This window comes from Lepus europaeus, chromosome 23 (assembly GCF_033115175.1).
Source record: "Lepus europaeus isolate LE1 chromosome 23, mLepTim1.pri, whole genome shotgun sequence".
Classification (NCBI taxonomy): Eukaryota; Metazoa; Chordata; class Mammalia; order Lagomorpha; family Leporidae; genus Lepus; species Lepus europaeus.
Window position 1 is genome coordinate 3,149,609 of NC_084849.1, and position 22,268 is coordinate 3,171,876.

The following is a 22,268-nucleotide window of genomic DNA, read 5'->3' on the forward strand; positions in this document are numbered from 1 at the left end:
GCCTCTGTGTTTGTTTATTCCTGATATTATCCACAGACTTTATTGTTTTCAATGTTTTTACCAGGGAACATTTAATTTTCTGCTTGGAAACACTAATTGGTTCCACATGGAGACACCAGCTCTACACATTCGTATTTTCTAGGGAGAAACCTAGAGGAACTGCGGCAAACAAACATGATCTTTCTGTTTGTATAGATGACATTTGATGCACTTGCCTAACGAAAAGACTTTGCCTTTCTCCAAAACCATTTGTACTGTGATTTTCTCGGTCCGTTGCATACGAATTCCAGACCAGTTTCTCCGATATGACTGGATGAAACCGGAAATATCCGGTTGATTTTTACCTAACTCAATCCCAGATATTGATACTGCTTCTGTGTTTGTGTATTCCAGATATTATCCACAGACTTTATTGTTTTGAATGTTTTTTATCAGGGAACATTTAATTTTCTGCTTGGAAACACTAATTGGTTCCACATGGAGACACCAGCTCTACACATTCGTATTTTCTAGGGAGAAAGCTACAGGAACTGCGGCAAACAAACATGATTTTTCTGTTTGTATAGATGACATTTGATGCACTTGCCTACCGAAAAGACTTTGCTTTTCTCCAAAACCATTTCTACTGTGATTTTCTCGGTCCATTGCATGCGAATTCCACACCAGTTTCTCCGGATATGACTGGATGAAACCGGAAATATCCAGTTGATTTTTGCCTAACTCAATCCCAGATATTGTTACCGCCTCTGTGTTTGTTTATTCCTGATATTATCCACGGACTTTATTGTTTTGAATGTTTTTTTTTGGAAACATTTAATTCTCTGCTTGGAAACACTAATTGGTTCCACATGGAGACACCAGCTCTACACATTCATATTTTCTAGGAATAATGCTAGAGGAGCAGCGGAAAACAAACATGATATTTCTGTTTGTATAGATGACATTTGATGCACTTGCCTAACGAAAAGACTTTGCTTTTCTCCAAAACCATTTGTACTGTGATTTTCTCGGTCCATTGCATACGAATTCCACACCAGTTTGTCCGGATATGACTGTAGGAAACCAGAAATATCCGGTTGTGTTTTGGGTAACTCAATCCGAAATATTGCTACAGACTCTGTGTTTGTGTTTTCTGGATATTATCGATGGACTTATTGTTTTGAATGTTTTTATCAGGGAACATTTAATTTTCTGCTTGGAAACACTAATTGTTTCCACATGGAGACACCAGCTCTACACATTCGTATTTTCTAGTACGAAAGCTAGAGGAACTGCGGCAAACAAACATGATCTTTCTGTTTGTATAGATGACATTTGATGCACTTGCCTAACGAAAAGACTTTGCTTTTCTCCAAAACCATTTCTACTGTGATTTTCTCGGTCCATTGCATACGAATTTCACACCAGTTTCTCCGGATATGACTGGATGAAACCGGAAATATCCAGTTTTGTTTTGGCTAACTCAATCCCAGATATTGTTACTGCCTCTGTGTTTGTTTATTCCAGATATTATCCACAGACTTTATTGTTTTGAATGTTATTTATCAGGGAACATTTAATTTTCTGCTTGGAAACACTAATTGGTTCCACATGGAGACACCAGCTCTACACATTCGTATTTTCTAGGAAGAAAGCTAGAGGAACTGTGGCAAACAAACATGATCTTTCTGTTTGTATAGATGACATTTGATGCACTTGCCCAACGAAAAGACTTTGCCTTTCTCCAAAACCATTTGTACTGTGATTTTTCGGTCCGTTGCATACGAATTGCAGACCAGTTTCTCCGAAATGACTGGATGAAACCGGAAATATCCGGTTGATTTTTACCTAACTCAATCCCAGATATTTATACTGCCTCTGTGTTTGTGTATTCCAGATATTATCCACAGACTTTATTGTTTTGAATGTTTTTTATCAGGGAACATTTAATTTTCTGCTTGGAAACACTAATTCTTTCCACATGGAGACACCAGCTCTACACATTCGTATTTTCTAGGAAGAAAGCTAGAGGAACTGCGGCAAACAAACATGATCTTTCTGTTTGTATAGATGACATTTGATGCACTTGCCCAACGAAAAGACTTTGCCTTTCTCCAAAACTATTTGTACTGTGATTTTTCGGTCCGTTGCATACGAATTCCAGACCAGTTTCTCCGAAATGACTGGATGAAACCGGAAATATCCGGTTGATTTTTACCTAAGTCAATCCCAGATATTGATACTGCCTCTGTGTTTGTGTATTCCAGATATTATCCACAGACTTTATGGTTTTGAATGTTTTTTATCAGGGAACATTTAATTTTCTGCTTGGAAACACTAATTCTTTCCACATGGAGACACCAGCTCTACACATTCGTATTTTCTAGGGAGAAAGCTACAGGAACTGCGACAAACAAACATGATATTTCTGTTTGTATAGATGACATTTGATGCACTTGCCTAACGAAAAGACTTTGCTTTTCTCCAAAACCATTTCTACTGTGATTTTCTCGGTCCATTGCATACGAATTCCACACCAGTTTCTCCGGATATGACTGGATGAAACCGGAAATATCCAGTTGATTTTTGCCTAACTCAATCCCAGATATTGTTACCGCCTCTGTGTTTGTGCATTCCTGATATTATCCACGGACTTTATTGTTTTGAATGTTTTTTTTTTGGAAACATTTAATTCTCTGCTTGGAAACACTAATTGTTTCCACATGGAGACACCAGCTCTACACATTCATATTTTCTAGGAATAATGCTAGAGGAACAGCGGCAAACAAACATGATCTTTCTGTTTGTATAGATGACATTTGATGCACTTGCCTAACGAAAAGACTTTGCTTTTCTCCAAAACCATTTGTACTCGATTTTCTCGGTCCATTGCATACGAATTCCACACCAGTTTGTCCGGATATGACTGTAGGAAACCAGTAATATCCGGTTGTGTTTTGGGTAACTCAATCCGAAATATTGCTACACTCTGTGTTTGTGTTTTCTGGATATTATCGATGGACTTATTGTTTTGAATGTTTTTATCAGGGAACATTTAATTTTCTGCTTGGAAACACTAATTGTTTCCACATGGAGACACCAGCTCTACACATTCGTATTTTCTAGTACGAAAGCTAGAGGAACTGCGGCAAAGAAACATGATATTTCTGTTTGTATAGATGACATTTGATGCAGTTGCCTAACGAAAAGACTTTGCTTTTCTCCAAAACCATTTGTACTGTGATTTTCTCGGTCCATTGCATACGAATTTCACACCAGTTTCTCCGGATATGACTGGATGAAACCAGAAATATCCAGTTTTGTTTTGGCTAACTCAATCCCAGATATTGTTACTGCCTCTGTGTTTGTTTATTCCAGATATTATCCACAGACTTTATTGTTTTGAATGTTATTTATCAGGGAACATTTAATTTTCTGCTTGGAAACACTAATTGGTTCCACATGGAGACACCAGCTCTACACATTCAAATTTTCTAGGAAGAAAGCTAGAGGAACTGCGGCAAACAAACATGATATTTCTGTTTGTATAGATGACATTTGATGCACTTGCCTAACGAAAAGACTTTGCTTTTCTCCAAAACCGTTTTTACTGTGATTTTCTGGTCCATTGCATACGAATTCCACACCAGTTTGTCCGGATATGACTGGATGAAACCGGAAATATCTGGTTGATTTTTGCCTAACTCAATCCCAGATATTGTTACCGCCTCTGTGTTTGTTTATTCCTGATATTATCCACGGACTTTATTGATTTGAATGTTTTTTTTCAGGAAACATTTAATTTTCTGCTTGGAAACACTAATTGTTTCCACATGGAGACACCAGCTCTACACATTCGTATTTTCTAGGGAGAAAGCTAGAGGAACTGCGGCAAACAAACATGATTTTTCTGTTTGTATAGATGACATTTGATGCACTTGCCTAATGAAAAGACTTTGCTTTTCTCCAAAACGATTTTTACTGTTATTTTCCCGGTCCATTGCATACCAATCCCACACCAGTTTCTCCAGAAATGAGTGGATGAAAACGGAAATATCCGGTTGATTTTTGCCTAACTCAATCCCAGATATTGTTACCGCCTCTGTGTTTGTTTATTCCTGATATTATCCACGGACTTTATTGTTTTGAATGTTTTTTTTTTTTGGAAACATTTAATTCTCTGCTTGGAAACACTAATTGTTTCCACATGGAGACACCAGCTCTACACATTCATATTTTCTAGGAATAATGCTAGAGGAACAGCGGCAAACAAACATGATCTTTCTGTTTGTATAGATGACATTTGATGCACTTGCCTACCGAAAAGACTTTGCTTTTATCCAAAACCATTTGTACTGTGATTTTCTCGGTCCATTGCATACGAATTCCACACCAGTTTGTCCGGATATGACTGTAGGAAACCAGTAATATCCGGTTGTGTTTTGGGTAACTCAATCCGAAATATTGCTACAGACTCTGTGTTTGTGTTTTCTGGATATTATCGATGGACTTATTGTTTTTGAATGTTTTTATCAGGGAACATTTAATTTTCTGCTTGGAAACACTAATTGTTTCCACATGGAGACACCAGCTCTACACATTCGTATTTTCTAGTACGAAAGATAGAGGAACTGCGGCAAACAAACATGATCTTTCTGTTTGTATAGATGACATTTGATGCACTTGCCTAACGGAAAGACTTTGCTTTTCTCCAAAACCATTTCTACTGTGATTTTCTCGGTCCATTGCATACGAATTTCACACCAGTTTCTCCGGATATGACTGGATGAAACCGGAAATATCCAGTTTTGTTTTGGCTAACTCAATCCCAGATATTGTTACTGCCTCTGTGTTTGTTTATTCCAGATATTATCCACAGACTTTATTGTTTTGAATGTTATTTATCAGGGAACATTTAATTTTCTGCTTGGAAACACTAATTGGTTCCACATGGAGACACCAGCTCTACACATTCGTATTTTCTAGGGAGAAAGCTAGAGGAACTGCGGCAAACAAACATGATCTTTCTGTTTGTATAGATGACATTTGATGCACTTGCCTAACGAAAAGACTTTGCCTTTCTCCAAAACCATTTGTACTGTGATTTTCTCGGTCCGTTGCATACGAATTCCAGACCAGTTTCTCCGAAATGACTGGATGAAACCGGAAATATCCGGTTGATTTTTACCTAACTCAATCCCAGATATTGATACTGCCTCTGTGTTTGTGTATTCCAGATATTATCCACAGACTTTATTGTTTTGAATGTTTTTTATTAGGGAACATTTAATTTTCTGCTTGGAAACACTAATTCTTTCCACATGGAGACACCAGCTCTACACATTCGTATTTTCTAGGGAGAAAGCTACAGGAACTGCGACAAACAAACATGATCTTTTTGTTTGTATAGATGACATTTGATGCACTTGCCTAACGAAAAGTCTTTGCTTTTCTCCAAAACCATTTCTACTGTGATTTTCTCGGTCCATTGCATACGAATTCCACACCAGTTTCTCCGGATATGACTGGATGAAACCGGAAATATCCAGTTGATTTTTGCCTAACTCAATCCCAGATATTGTTACCGCCTCTGTGTTTGTTTATTCCTGATATTATCCACGGACTTTATTGTTTTGAATGTTTTTTTTGGAAACATTTAATTCTCTGCTTGGAAACACTAATTGTTTCCACATGGAGACACCAGCTCTACACATTCATATTTTCTAGGAATAATGCTAGAGGAACAGCGGCAAACAAACATGATCTTTCTGTTTGTATAGATGACATTTGATGCACTTGCCTAACGAAAAGACTTTGCTTTTCTCCAAAACCATTTGTACTCGATTTTCTCGGTCCATTGCATACGGATTCCACACCAGTTTGTCCGGATATGACTGTAGGAAACCAGTAATATCCGGTTGTGTTTTGGGTAACTCAATCCGAAATATTGCTACACTCTGTGTTTGTGTTTTCTGGATATTATCGATGGACTTATTGTTTTGAATGTTTTAATCAGGGAACATTTAATTTTCTGCTTGGAAACACTAATTGTTTCCACATGGAGACACCAGCTCTACACATTCGTATTTTCTAGTACGAAAACTAGAGGAACTGCGGCAAACAAACATGATCTTTCTGTTTGTATAGATGACATTTGATGCACTTGCCTAACGAAAAGACTTTGCTTTTCTCCAAAACCATTTGTACTGTGATTTTCTCGGTCCATTGCATACGAATTTCACACCAGTTTCTCCGGATATGACTGGATGAAACCGGAAATATCAGGTTTTTTTTTAGCTATCTCAACCGAGATATTGTTACCGCCTCTGTGTTTGTGTATTTCAGATATTATCCACAGACTTTATTGTTTTGAATGTTATTTATCAGGGAACATTTAATTTTCTGCTTGGAAACACTAATTGGTTCCACATGGAGACACCAGCTCTACACATTCAAATTTTCTAGGAAGAAAGCTAGAGGAACTGCGGCAAACAAACATGATATTTCTGTTTGTATAGATGACATTTGATGCACTTGCCTAACGAAAAGACTTTGCTTTTCTCCAAAACCGTTTTTACTGTGATTTTCTGGTCCATTGCATACGAATTCCACACCAGTTTGTCCGGATATGACTGGATGAAACCGGAAATATCTGGTTGATTTTTGCCTAACTCAATCCCAGATATTGTTACCGCCTCTGTGTTTGTTTATTCCTGATATTATCCACGGACTTTATTGATTTGAATGTTTTTTTTCAGGAAACATTTAATTTTCTGCTTGGAAACACTAATTGTTTCCACATGGAGACACCAGCTCTACACATTCGTATTTTCTAGGAAGAAAGCTAGAGGAACTGCGGCAAACAAACATGATTTTTCTGTTTGTATAGATGACATTTGATGCACTTGCCTAATGAAAAGACTTTGCTTTTCTCCAAAACGATTTTTACTGTTATTTTCCCGGTCCATTGCATACCAATCCCACACCAGTTTCTCCAGAAATGAGTGGATGAAAACGGAAATATCCGGTTGATTTTTGCCTAACTCAATCCCAGATATTGTTACCGCCTCTGTGTTTGTTTATTCCTGATATTATCCACGGACTTTATTGTTTTGAATGTTTTTTTTTTTTTGGAAACATTTAATTCTCTGCTTGGAAACACTAATTGTTTCCACATGGAGACACCAGCTCTACACATTCATATTTTCTAGGAATAATGCTAGAGGAACAGCGGCAAACAAACATGATCTTTCTGTTTGTATAGATGACATTTGATGCACTTGCCTAACGAAAAGACTTTGCTTTTCTCCAAAACCATTTGTACTCGATTTTCTCGGTCCATTGCATACGAATTCCACACCAGTTTGTCCGGATATGACTGTAGGAAACCAGAAATATCCGGTTGTGTTTTGGGTAACTCAATCCGAAATATTGCTACAGACTCTGTGTTTGTGTTTTCTGGATATTATCGATGGACTTATTGTTTTGAATGTTTTTATCAGGGAACATTTAATTTTCTGCTTGGAAACACTAATTGGTTCCACATGGAGACACCAGCTCTACACATTCGTATTTTCTAGTACGAAAGCTAGAGGAACTGCGGCAAACAAACATGATCTTTCTGTTTGTATAGATGACATTTGATGCACTTGCCTAACGAAAAGACTTTGCTTTTCTCCAAAACCATTTCTACTGTGATTTTCTCGGTCCATTGCATACAAATTTCACACCAGTTTCTCCGGATATGACTGGATGAAACTGGAAATATCCAGTTTTGTTTTGGCTAACTCAATCCCAGATATTGTTACTGCCTCTGTGTTTGTTTATTCCAGATATTATCCACAGACTTTATTGTTTTGAATGTTATTTATCAGGGAACATTTAATTTTCTGCTTGGAAACACTAATTGGTTCCACATGGAGACACCAGCTCTACACATTCGTATTTTCTAGGGAGAAAGCTAGAGGAACTGCGGCAAACAAACATGATCTTTCTGTTTGTATAGATGACATTTGATGCACTTGCCCAACGAAAAGACTTTGCCTTTCTCCAAACCCATTTGTACTGTGATTTTCTCGGTCCGTTGCATACGAATTCCAGACCAGTTTCTCCGAAATGACTGGATGAAACCGGAAATATCCGGTTGATTTTTACCTAACTCAATCCCAGATATTGATACTGCCTCTGTGTTTGTGTATTCCAGATATTATCCACAGACTTTATTGTTTTGAATGTTTTTTATCAGGGAACATTTAATTTTCTGCTTGGAAACACTAATTCTTTCCACATGGAGACACCAGCTCTACACATTCGTATTTTCTAGGGAGAAAGCTACAGGAACTGCGACAAACAAACATGATCTTTTTGTTTGTATAGATGACATTTGATGCACTTGCCTAACGAAAAGACTTTGCTTTTCTCCAAAACCATTTCTACTGTGATTTTCTCGGTCCATTGCATACGAATTCCACACCAGTTTCTCCGGATATGACTGGATGAAACCGGAAATATCCAGTTGATTTTTGCCTAACTCAATCCCAGATATTGTTACCGCCTCTGTGTTTGTTTATTCCTGATATTATCCACGGACTTTATTGATTTGAATGTTTTTTTTCAGGAAACATTTAATTTTCTGCTTGGAAACACTAATTGTTTCCACATGGAGACACCAGCTCTACACATTCATATTTTCTAGGAATAATGCTAGAGGAACAGCGGCAAACAAACATGATCTTTCTGTTTGTATAGATGACATTTGATGCACTTGCCTAACGAAAAGACTTTGCTTTTCTCCAAAACCATTTGTACTCGATTTTCTCGGTCCATTGCATACGGATTCCACACCAGTTTGTCCGGATATGACTGTAGGAAACCAGAAATATCCGGTTGTGTTTTGGGTAACTCAATCCGAAATATTGCTACACTCTGTGTTTGTGTTTTCTGGATATTATCGATGGACTTATTGTTTTGAATGTTTTTATCAGGGAACACTTAATTTTCTGCTTGGAAACACTAATTGTTTCCACATGGAGACACCAGCTCTACACATTCGTATTTTCTAGTACGAAAGCTAGAGGAACTGCGGCAAACAAACATGATCTTTCTGTTTGTATAGATGACATTTGATGCACTTGCCTAACGAAAAGACTTTGCTTTTCTCCAAAACCATTTCTACTGTGATTTTTCGGTCCATTGCATACGAATTTCACACCAGTTTCTCCGGATATGACTGGATGAAACCGGAAATATCCAGTTTTGTTTTGGCTAACTCAATCCCAGATATTGTTACTGCCTCTGTGTTTGTTTATTCCAGATATTATCCACAGACTTTATTGTTTTGAATGTTATTTATCAGGGAACATTTAATTTTCTGCTTGGAAACACTAATTGGTTCCACATGGAGACACCAGCTCTACACATTCGTATTTTCTAGGGAGAAAGCTAGAGGAACTGCGGCAAACAAACATGATCTTTCTGTTTGTATAGATGACATTTGATGCACTTGCCCAACGAAAAGACTTTGCCTTTCTCCAAAACCATTTGTACTGTGATTTTCTCGGTCCATTGCATACGAATTCCAGATCAGTTTCTCCGAAATGACTGGATGAAACCGGAAATATCCGGTTGATTTTTACCTAACTCAATCCCAGATATTGATACTGCCTCTGTGTTTGTGTATTCCAGATATTATCCACAGACTTTATTGTTTTGAATGTTTTTTATCAGGGAACATTTAATTTTCTGCTTGGAAACACTAATTCTTTCCACATGGAGACACCAGCTCTACACATTCGTATTTTCTAGGGAGAAAGCTACAGGAACTGCGACAAACAAACATGATCTTTTTGTTTGTATAGATGACATTTGATGCACTTGCCTAACGAAAAGACTTTGCTTTTCTCCAAAACCATTTCTACTGTGATTTTCTCGGTCCATTGCATACGAATTCCACACCAGTTTCTCCGGATATGACTGGATGAAACCGGAAATATCCAGTTGATTTTTGCCTAACTCAATCCCAGATATTGTTACCGCCTCTGTGTTTGTTTATTCCTGATATTATCCACGGACTTTATTGTTTTGAATGTTTTTTTTTTTGGAAACATTTAATTCTCTGCTTGGAAACACTAATTGTTTCCACATGGAGACACCAGCTCTACACATTCATATTTTCTAGGAATAATGCTAGAGGAACAGCGGCAAACAAACATGATCTTTCTGTTTGTATAGATGACATTTGATGCACTTGCCTAACGAAAAGACTTTGCTTTTCTCCAAAACCATTTGTACTCGATTTTCTCGGTCCATTGCATACGGATTCCACACCAGTTTGTCCGGATATGACTGTAGGAAACCAGTAATATCCGGTTGTGTTTTGGGTAACTCAATCCGAAATATTGCTACACTCTGTGTTTGTGTTTTCTGGATATTATCGATGGACTTATTGTTTTGAATGTTTTTATCAGGGAACATTTAATTTTCTGCTTGGAAACACTAATTGTTTCCACATGGAGACACCAGCTCTACACATTCGTATTTTCTAGGAAGAAAGCTAGAGGAACTGCGGCAAACAAACATGATCTTTCTGTTTGTATAGATGACATTTGATGCACTTGCCTAACGAAAAGACTTTGCTTTTCTCCAAAACCATTTCTACTGTGATTTTTCGGTCCATTGCATACGAATTTCACACCAGTTTCTCCGGATATGACTGGATGAAACCGGAAATATCCAGTTTTGTTTTGGCTAACTCAATCCCAGATATTGTTACTGCCTCTGTGTTTGTTTATTCCAGATATTATCCACAGACTTTATTGTTTTGAATGTTATTTATCAGGGAACATTTAATTTTCTGCTTGGAAACACTAATTGGTTCCACATGGAGACACCAGCTCTACACATTCGTATTTTCTAGGGAGAAAGCTAGAGGAACTGCGGCAAACAAACATGATCTTTCTGTTTGTATAGATGACATTTGATGCACTTGCCCAACGAAAAGACTTTGCCTTTCTCCAAAACCATTTGTACTGTGATTTTCTCGGTCCGTTGCATACGAATTCCAGATCAGTTTCTCCGAAATGACTGGATGAAACCGGAAATATCCGGTTGATTTTTACCTAACTCAATCCCAGATATTGATACTGCCTCTGTGTTTGTGTATTCCAGATATTATCCACAGACTTTATTGTTTTGAATGTTTTTTATCAGGGAACATTTAATTTTCTGCTTGGAAACACTAATTCTTTCCACATGGAGACACCAGCTCTACACATTCGTATTTTCTAGGGAGAAAGCTACAGGAACTGCGACAAACAAACATGATCTTTTTGTTTGTATAGATGACATTTGATGCACTTGCCTAACGAAAAGACTTTGCTTTTCTCCAAAACCATTTCTACTGTGATTTTCTCGGTCCATTGCATACGAATTCCACACCAGTTTCTCCGGATATGACTGGATGAAACCGGAAATATCCAGTTGATTTTTGCCTAACTCAATCCCAGATATTGTTACCGCCTCTGTGTTTGTTTATTCCTGATATTATCCACGGACTTTATTGTTTTGAATGTTTTTTTTTTTGGAAACATTTAATTCTCTGCTTGGAAACACTAATTGTTTCCACATGGAGACACCAGCTCTACACATTCATATTTTCTAGGAATAATGCTAGAGGAACAGCGGCAAACAAACATGATCTTTCTGTTTGTATAGATGACATTTGATGCACTTGCCTAACGAAAAGACTTTGCTTTTCTCCAAAACCATTTGTACTCGATTTTCTCGGTCCATTGCATACGGATTCCACACCAGTTTGTCCGGATATGACTGTAGGAAACCAGTAATATCCGGTTGTGTTTTGGGTAACTCAATCCGAAATATTGCTACACTCTGTGTTTGTGTTTTCTGGATATTATCGATGGACTTATTGTTTTGAATGTTTTTATCAGGGAACATTTAATTTTCTGCTTGGAAACACTAATTGTTTCCACATGGAGACACCAGCTCTACACATTCGTATTTTCTAGGAAGAAAGCTAGAGGAACTGCGGCAAACAAACATGATCTTTCTGTTTGTATAGATGACATTTGATGCACTTGCCTAACGAAAAGACTTTGCTTTTCTCCAAAACCATTTCTACTGTGATTTTTCGGTCCATTGCATACGAATTTCACACCAGTTTCTCCGGATATGACTGGATGAAACCGGAAATATCCAGTTTTGTTTTGGCTAACTCAATCCCAGATATTGTTACTGCCTCTGTGTTTGTTTATTCCAGATATTATCCACAGACTTTATTGTTTTGAATGTTATTTATCAGGGAACATTTAATTTTCTGCTTGGAAACACTAATTGGTTCCACATGGAGACACCAGCTCTACACATTCGTATTTTCTAGGGAGAAAGCTAGAGGAACTGCGGCAAACAAACATGATCTTTCTGTTTGTATAGATGACATTTGATGCACTTGCCCAACGAAAAGACTTTGCCTTTCTCCAAAACCATTTGTACTGTGATTTTCTCGGTCCGTTGCATACGAATTCCAGATCAGTTTCTCCGAAATGACTGGATGAAACCGGAAATATCCGGTTGATTTTTACCTAACTCAATCCCAGATATTGATACTGCCTCTGTGTTTGTGTATTCCAGATATTATCCACAGACTTTATTGTTTTGAATGTTTTTTATCAGGGAACATTTAATTTTCTGCTTGGAAACACTAATTCTTTCCACATGGAGACACCAGCTCTACACATTCGTATTTTCTAGGGAGAAAGCTACAGGAACTGCGACAAACAAACATGATCTTTTTGTTTGTATAGATGACATTTGATGCACTTGCCTAACGAAAAGACTTTGCTTTTCTCCAAAACCATTTCTACTGTGATTTTCTCGGTCCATTGCATACGAATTCCACACCAGTTTCTCCGGATATGACTGGATGAAACCGGAAATATCCAGTTGATTTTTGCCTAACTCAATCCCAGATATTGTTACCGCCTCTGTGTTTGTTTATTCCTGATATTATCCACGGACTTTATTGTTTTGAATGTTTTTTTTTTTGGAAACATTTAATTCTCTGCTTGGAAACACTAATTGTTTCCACATGGAGACACCAGCTCTACACATTCATATTTTCTAGGAATAATGCTAGAGGAACAGCGGCAAACAAACATGATCTTTCTGTTTGTATAGATGACATTTGATGCACTTGCCTAACGAAAAGACTTTGCTTTTCTCCAAAACCATTTGTACTCGATTTTCTCGGTCCATTGCATACGGATTCCACACCAGTTTGTCCGGATATGACTGTAGGAAACCAGTAATATCCGGTTGTGTTTTGGGTAACTCAATCCGAAATATTGCTACACTCTGTGTTTGTGTTTTCTGGATATTATCGATGGACTTATTGTTTTGAATGTTTTTATCAGGGAACATTTAATTTTCTGCTTGGAAACACTAATTGTTTCCACATGGAGACACCAGCTCTACACATTCGTATTTTCTAGGAAGAAAGCTAGAGGAACTGCGGCAAACAAACATGATCTTTCTGTTTGTATAGATGACATTTGATGCACTTGCCTAACGAAAAGACTTTGCTTTTCTCCAAAACCATTTGTACTGTGATTTTCTCGGTCCATTGCATACGAATTTCACACCAGTTTCTCCGGATATGACTGGATGAAACCGGAAATATCCAGTTTTGTTTTGGCTAACTCAATCCCAGATATTGTTACTGCCTCTGTGTTTGTCTATTCCAGATATTATCCACAGACTTTATTGTTTTGAATGTTATTTATCAGGGAACATTTAATTTTCTGCTTGGAAACACTAATTGGTTCCACATGGAGACACCAGCTCTACACATTTGTATTTTCTAGGGAGAAAGCTAGAGGAACTGCGGCAAACAAACATGATATTTCTGTTTGTATAGATGACATTTGATGCACTTGCCTAACGAAAAGACTTTGCTTTTCTCCAAAACCGTTTTTACTGTGATTTTCTGGTCCATTGCATACGAATTCCACACCAGTTTGTCCGGATATGACTGGATGAAACCGGAAATATCTGGTTGATTTTTGCCTAACTCAATCCCAGATATTGTTACCGCCTCTGTGTTTGTTTATTCCTGATATTATCCACGGACTTTATTGTTTTGAATGTTTTTTTTTTGGAAACATTTAATTCTCTGCTTGGAAACACTAATTGTTTCCACATGGAGACACCAGCTCTACACATTCATATTTTCTAGGAATAATGCTAGAGGAACAGCGGCAAACAAAGATGATCTTTCTGTTTGTATAGATGACATTTGATGCACTTGCCTACCGAAAAGACTTTGCTTTTATCCAAAACCATTTGTACTGTGATTTTCTCGGTCCATTGCATATGAATTCCACACCAGTTTGTCCGGATATGACTGTAGGAAACCAGAAATATCCGGTTGTGTTTTGGGTAACTCAATCCGAAATATTGCTACAGACTCTGTGTTTGTGTTTTCTGGATATTATCGATGGACTTATTGTTTTGAATGTTTTTATCAGGGAACATTTAATTTTCTGCTTGGAAACACTAATTGTTTCCACATGGAGACACCAGCTCTACACATTCGTATTTTCTAGTACGAAAGATAGAGGAACTGCGGCAAACAAACATGATATTTCTGTTTGTATAGATGACATTTGATGCACTTGCCTAACGGAAAGACTTTGCTTTTCTCCAAAACCATTTGTACTGTGATTTTCTCGGTCCATTGCCTACGAATTTCACACCAGTTTCTCCGGATATGACTGGATGAAACCGGAAATATCCAGTTTTGTTTTGGCTAACTCAATCCCAGATATTGTTACTGCCTCTGTGTTTGTTTATTCCAGATATTATCCACAGACTTTATTGTTTTGAATGTTATTTATCAGGGAACATTTAATTTTCTGCTTGGAAACACTAATTGGTTCCACATGGAGACACCAGCTCTACACATTCGTATTTTCTAGGGAGAAAGCTAGAGGAACTGCGGCAAACAAACATGATCTTTCTGTTTGTATAGATGACATTTGATGCACTTGCCCAACGAAAAGACTTTGCCTTTCTCCAAACCCATTTGTACTGTGATTTTCTCGGTCCGTTGCATACGAATTCCAGACCAGTTTCTCCGAAATGACTGGATGAAACTGGAAATATCCAGTTGATTTTTACCTAACTCAATCCCAGATATTGATACTGCCTCTGTGTTTGTGTATTCCAGATATTATCCACAGACTTTATTGTTTTGAATGTTTTTTATCAGGGAACATTTAATTTTCTGCTTGGAAACACTAATTCTTTCCACATGGAGACACCAGCTCTACACATTCGTATTTTCTAGGGAGAAAGCTACAGGAACTGCGACAAACAAACATGATCTTTTTGTTTGTATAGATGACATTTGATGCACTTGCCTACCGAAAAGACTTTGCTTTTCTCCAAAACCATTTCTACTGTGATTTTCTCGGTCCATTGCATACGAATTACACACCAGTTTCTCCGGATATGACTGGATGAAACCGGAAATATCCAGTTGATTTTTGCCTAACTCAATCCCAGATATTGTTACCGTCTCTGTGTTTGTTTATTCCTGATATTATCCACGGACTTTATTGTTTTGAATGTTTTTTTTTTTGGAAACATTTAATTCTCTGCTTGGAAACACTAATTGTTTCCACATGGAGACACCAGCTCTACACATTCATATTTTCTAGGAATAATGCTAGAGGAACAGCGGCAAACAAACATGATCTTTCTGTTTGTATAGATGACATTTGATGCACTTGCCTAACGAAAAGACTTTGCTTTTCTCCAAAACCATTTGTACTCGATTTTCTCGTTCCATTGCATACGAATTCCACACCAGTTTGTCCGGATATGACTGTAGGAAACCAGAAATATCCGGTTGTGTTTTGGGTAACTCAATCCGAAATATTGCTACAGACTCTGTGTTTGTGTTTTCTGGATATTATCGATGGACTTATTGTTTTGAATGTTTATATCAGGGAACATTTAATTTTCTGCTTGGAAACACTAATTGTTTCCACATGGAGACACCAGCTCTACACATTCATATTTTCTAGTACGAAAGCTAGAGGAACTGCGGCAAACAAACATGATCTTTGTGTTTGTATAGATGACATTTGATGCACTTGCCTAACGAAAAGACTTTGCTTTTCTCCAAAACCATTTCTACTGTGATTTTCTCGGTCCATTGCATACGAATTTCACACCAGTTTCTCCGGATATGACTGGATGAAACCGGAAATATCCAGTTTTGTTTTGGCTAACTCAATCCCAGATATTGTTACTGCCTCTGTGTTTGTTTATTCCAGATATTATCCACAGACTTTATTGTTTTGAATGTTATTTATCAGGGAACATTTAATTTTCTGCTTGGAAACACTAATTGGTTCCACATGGAGACACCAGCTCTACACATTCGTATTTTCTAGGGAGAAAGCTAGAGGAACTGCGGCAAACAAACATGATCTTTCTGTTTGTATAGATGACATTTGATGCACTTGCCCAACGAAAAGACTTTGCCTTTCTCCAAAACCATTTGTACTGTGATTTTCTCGGTCCGTTGCATACGAATTCCAGACCAGTTTCTCCGAAATGACTGGATGAAACCGGAAATATCCGGTTGATTTTTACCTAACTCAATCCCAGATATTGATACTGCCTCTGTGTTTGTGTATTCCAGATATTATCCACAGACTTTATTGTTTTGAATGTTTTTTATCAGGGAACATTTAATTTTCTGCTTGGAAACACTAATTCTTTCCACATGGAGACACCAGCTCTACACATTCGTATTTTCTAGGGAGAAAGCTACAGGAACTGCGACAAACAAACATGATCTTTTTGTTTGTATAGATGACATTTGATGCACTTGCCTAACGAAAAGACTTTGCTTTTCTCCAAAACCATTTCTACTGTGATTTTCTCGGTCCATTGCATACGAATTCCACACCAGTTTGTCCGGATATGACTGGATGAAACCGGAAATATCCAGTTGATTTTTGCCTAACTCAATCCCAGATATTGTTACCGCCTCTGTGTTTGTTTATTCCTGATATTATCCACGGACTTTATTGTTTTGAATATTTTTTTTTTGGAAACATTTAATTCTCTGCTTGGAAACACTAATTGTTTCCACATGGAGACACCAGCTCTACACATTCATATTTTCTAGGAATAATGCTAGAGGAACAGCGGCAAACAAACATGATCTTTCTGTTTGTATAGATGACATTTGATGCACTTGCCTAACGAAAAGACTTTGCTTTTCTCCAAAACCATTTGTACTCGATTTTCTCGGTCCATTGCATACGGATTCCACACCAGTTTGTCCGGATATGACTGTAGGAAACCAGTAATATCCGGTTGTGTTTTGGTTAACTCAATCCGAAATATTGCTACACTCTGTGTTTGTGTTTTCTGGATATTATCGATGGACTTATTGTTTTGAATGTTTTTATCAGGGAACATTTAATTTTCTGCTTGGAAACACTAATTGTTTCCACATGGAGACACCAGCTCTACACATTCGTATTTTCTAGGAAGAAAGCTACAGGAACTGCGGCAAACAAACATGATCTTTCTGTTTGTATAGATGACATTTGATGCACTTGCCTAACGAAAAGACTTTGCTTTTCTCCAAAACCATTTGTACTGTGATTTTCTCGGTCCATTGCATACGAATTTCACACCAGTTTCTCCGGATATGACTGGATGAAACCGGAAATATCCAGTTTTGTTTTGGCTAACTCAATCCCAGATATTGTTACTGCCTCTGTGTTTGTCTATTCCAGATATTATCCACAGACTTTATTGTTTTGAATGTTATTTATCAGGGAACATTTAATTTTCTGCTTGGAAACACTAATTGGTTCCACATGGAGACACCAGCTCTACACATTTGTATTTTCTAGGGAGAAAGCTAGAGGAACTGCGGCAAACAAACATGATATTTCTGTTTGTATAGATGACATTTGATGCACTTGCCTAACGAAACGACTTTGCTTTTCTCCAAAACCGTTTTTACTGTGATTTTCTGGTCCATTGCATACGAATTCCACACCAGTTTGTCCGGATATGACTGGATGAAACCGGAAATATCTGGTTGATTTTTGCCTAACTCAATCCCAGATATTGTTACCGCCTCTGTGTTTGTTTATTCCTGATATTATCCACGGACTTTATTGATTTGAATGTTTTTTTTTCAGGAAACATTTAATTCTCTGCTTGGAAACACTAATTGTTTCCACATGGAGACACCAGCTCTACACATTCGTATTTTCTAGGAAGAAAGCTAGAGGAACTGCGGCAAACAAACATGATTTTTCTGTTTGTATAGATGACATTTGATGCACTTGCCTAATGAAAAGACTTTGCTTTTCTCCAAAACGATTTTTACTGTTATTTTCTCGGTCCATTGCATACCAATCCCACACCAGTTTCTCCAGAAATGAGTGGATGAAAACGGAAATATCCGGTTGATTTTTGCCTAACTCAATCCCAGATATTGTTACCGCCTCTGTGTTTGTTTATTCCTGATATTATCCACGGACTTTATTGTTTTGAATGTTTTTTTTTTTTTGGAAACATTTAATTCTCCGCTTGGAAACACTAATTGTTTCCACATGGAGACACCAGCTCTACACATTCATATTTTCTAGGAATAATGCTAGAGGAACAGCGGCAAACAAACATGATCTTTCTGTTTGTATAGATGACATTTGATGCACTTGCCTACCGAAAAGACTTTGCTTTTCTCCAAAACCATTTGTACTGTGATTTTCTCGGTCCATTGCATACGAATTCCACACCAGTTTGTCCGGATATGACTGTAGGAAACCAGAAATATCCGGTTGTGTTTTGGGTAACTCAATCCGAAATATTGCTACAGACTCTGTGTTTGTGTTTTCTGGATATTATCGATGGACTTATTGTTTTGAATATTTTTATCAGGGAACATTTAATTTTCTGCTTGGAAACACTAATTGTTTCCACATGGAGACACCAGCTCTACACATTCGTATTTTCTAGTACGAAAGCTAGAGGAACTGCGGCAAACAAACATGATCTTTCTGTTTGTATAGATGACATTTGATGCACTTGCCTAACGGAAAGACTTTGCTTTTCTCCAAAACCATTTCTACTGTGATTTTCTCGGTCCATTGCATACGAATTTCACACCAGTTTCTCCGGATATGACTGGATGAAACCGGAAATATCCAGTTTTGTTTTGGCTAACTCAATCCCAGATATTGTTACTGCCTCTGTGTTTGTTTATTCCAGATATTATCCACAGACTTTATTGTTTTGAATGTTATTTATCAGGGAACATTTAATTTTCTGCTTGGAAACACTAATTGGTTCCACATGGAGACACCAGCTCTACACATTTGTATTTTCTAGGGAGAAAGCTAGAGGAACTGCGGCAAACAAACATGATCTTTCTGTTTGTATAGATGACATTTGATGCACTTGCCCAACGAAAAGACTTTGCCTTTCTCCAAAACCATTTGTACTGTGATTTTCTCGGTCCGTTGCATACGAATTCCAGACCAGTTTCTCCGAAATGACTGGATGAAACCGGAAATATCCGGTTGATTTTTACCTAACTCAATCCCAGATATTGATACTGCCTCTGTGTTTGTGTATTCCAGATATTATCCACAGACTTTATTGTTTTGAATGTTTTTTATCAGGGAACATTTAATTTTCTGCTTGGAAACACTAATTCTTTCCACATGGAGACACCAGCTCTACACATTCGTATTTTCTAGGGAGAAAGCTACAGGAACTGCGACAAACAAACATGATCTTTTTGTTTGTATAGATGACATTTGATGCACTTGCCTAACGAAAAGACTTTGCTTTTCTCCAAAACCATTTTTACTGTGATTTTCTCGGTCCATTGCATACGAATTCCACACCAGTTTCTCCGGATATGACTGGATGAAACCGGAAATATCCAGTTGATTTTTGCCTAACTCAATCCCAGATATTGTTACCGCCTCTGTGTTTGTTTATTCCTGATATTATCCACGGACTTTATTGTTTTGAATGTTTTTTTTTTTGGAAACATTTAATTCTCTGCTTGGAAACACTAATTGTTTCCACATGGAGACACCAGCTCTACACATTCATATTTTCTAGGAATAATGCTAGAGGAACAGCGGCAAACAAACATGATCTTTCTGTTTGTATAGATGACATTTGATGCACTTGCCTAACGAAAAGACTTTGCTTTTCTCCAAAACCATTTGTACTCGATTTTCTCGGTCCATTGCATACGGATTCCACACCAGTTTGTCCGGATATGACTGTAGGAAACCAGTAATATCCGGTTGTGTTTTGGTTAACTCAATCCGAAATATTGCTACACTCTGTGTTTGTGTTTTCTGGATATTATCGATGGACTTATTGTTTTGAATGTTTTTATCAGGGAACATTTAATTTTCTGCTTGGAAACACTAATTGTTTCCACATGGAGACACCAGCTCTACACATTCGTATTTTCTAGGAAGAAAGCTACAGGAACTGCGGCAAACAAACATGATCTTTCTGTTTGTATAGATGACATTTGATGCACTTGCCTAACGAAAAGACTTTGCTTTTCTCCAAAACCATTTGTACTGTGATTTTCTCGGTCCATTGCATACGAATTTCACACCAGTTTCTCCGGATATGACTGGATGAAACCGGAAATATCCAGTTTTGTTTTGGCTAACTCAATCCCAGATATTGTTACTGCCTCTGTGTTTGTCTATTCCAGATATTATCCACAGACTTTATTGTTTTGAATGTTATTTATCAGGGAACATTTAATTTTCTGCTTGGAAACACTAATTGGTTCCACATGGAGACACCAGCTCTACACATTTGTATTTTCTAGGGAGAAAGCTAGAGGAACTGCGGCAAACAAACATGATATTTCTGTTTGTATAGATGACATTTGATGCACTTGCCTAACGAAACGACTTTGCTTTTCTCCAAAACCGTTTTTACTGTGATTTTCTGGTCCATTGCATACGAATTCCACACCAGTTTGTCCGGATATGACTGGATGAAACCGGAAATATCTGGTTGATTTTTGCCTAACTCAATCCCAGATATTGTTACCGCCTCTGTGTTTGTTTATTCCTGATATTATCCACGGACTTTATTGATTTGAATGTTTTTTTTTCAGGAAACATTTAATTCTCTGCTTGGAAACACTAATTGTTTCCACATGGAGACACCAGCTCTACACATTCGTATTTTCTAGGAAGAAAGCTAGAGGAACTGCGGCAAACAAACATGATTTTTCTGTTTGTATAGATGACATTTGATGCACTTGCCTAATGAAAAGACTTTGCTTTTCTCCAAAACGATTTTTACTGTTATTTTCTCGGTCCATTGCATACCAATCCCACACCAGTTTCTCCAGAAATGAGTGGATGAAAACGGAAATATCCGGTTGATTTTTGCCTAACTCAATCCCAGATATTGTTACCGCCTCTGTGTTTGTTTATTCCTGATATTATCCACGGACTTTATTGTTTTGAATGTTTTTTTTTTTGGAAACATTTAATTCTCCGCTTGGAAACACTAATTGTTTCCACATGGAGACACCAGCTCTACACATTCATATTTTCTAGGAATAATGCTAGAGGAACAGCGGCAAACAAACATGATCTTTCTGTTTGTATAGATGACATTTGATGCACTTGCCTAACGAAAAGACTTTGCTTTTATCCAAAACCATTTGTACTGTGATTTTCTCGGTCCATTGCATACGAATTCCACACCAGTTTGTCCGGATATGACTGTAGGAAACCAGAAATATCCGGTTGTGTTTTGGGTAACTCAATCCGAAATATTGCTACAGACTCTGTGTTTGTGTTTTCTGGATATTATCGATGGACTTATTGTTTTGAATATTTTTATCAGGGAACATTTAATTTTCTGCTTGGAAACACTAATTGTTTCCACATGGAGACACCAGCTCTACACATTCGTATTTTCTAGTACGAAAGCTAGAGGAACTGCGGCAAACAAACATGATCTTTCTGTTTGTATAGATGACATTTGATGCACTTGCCTAACGGAAAGACTTTGCTTTTCTCCAAAACCATTTCTACTGTGATTTTCTCGGTCCATTGCATACGAATTTCACACCAGTTTCTCCGGATATGACTGGATGAAACCGGAAATATCCAGTTTTGTTTTGGCTAACTCAATCCCAGATATTGTTACTGCCTCTGTGTTTG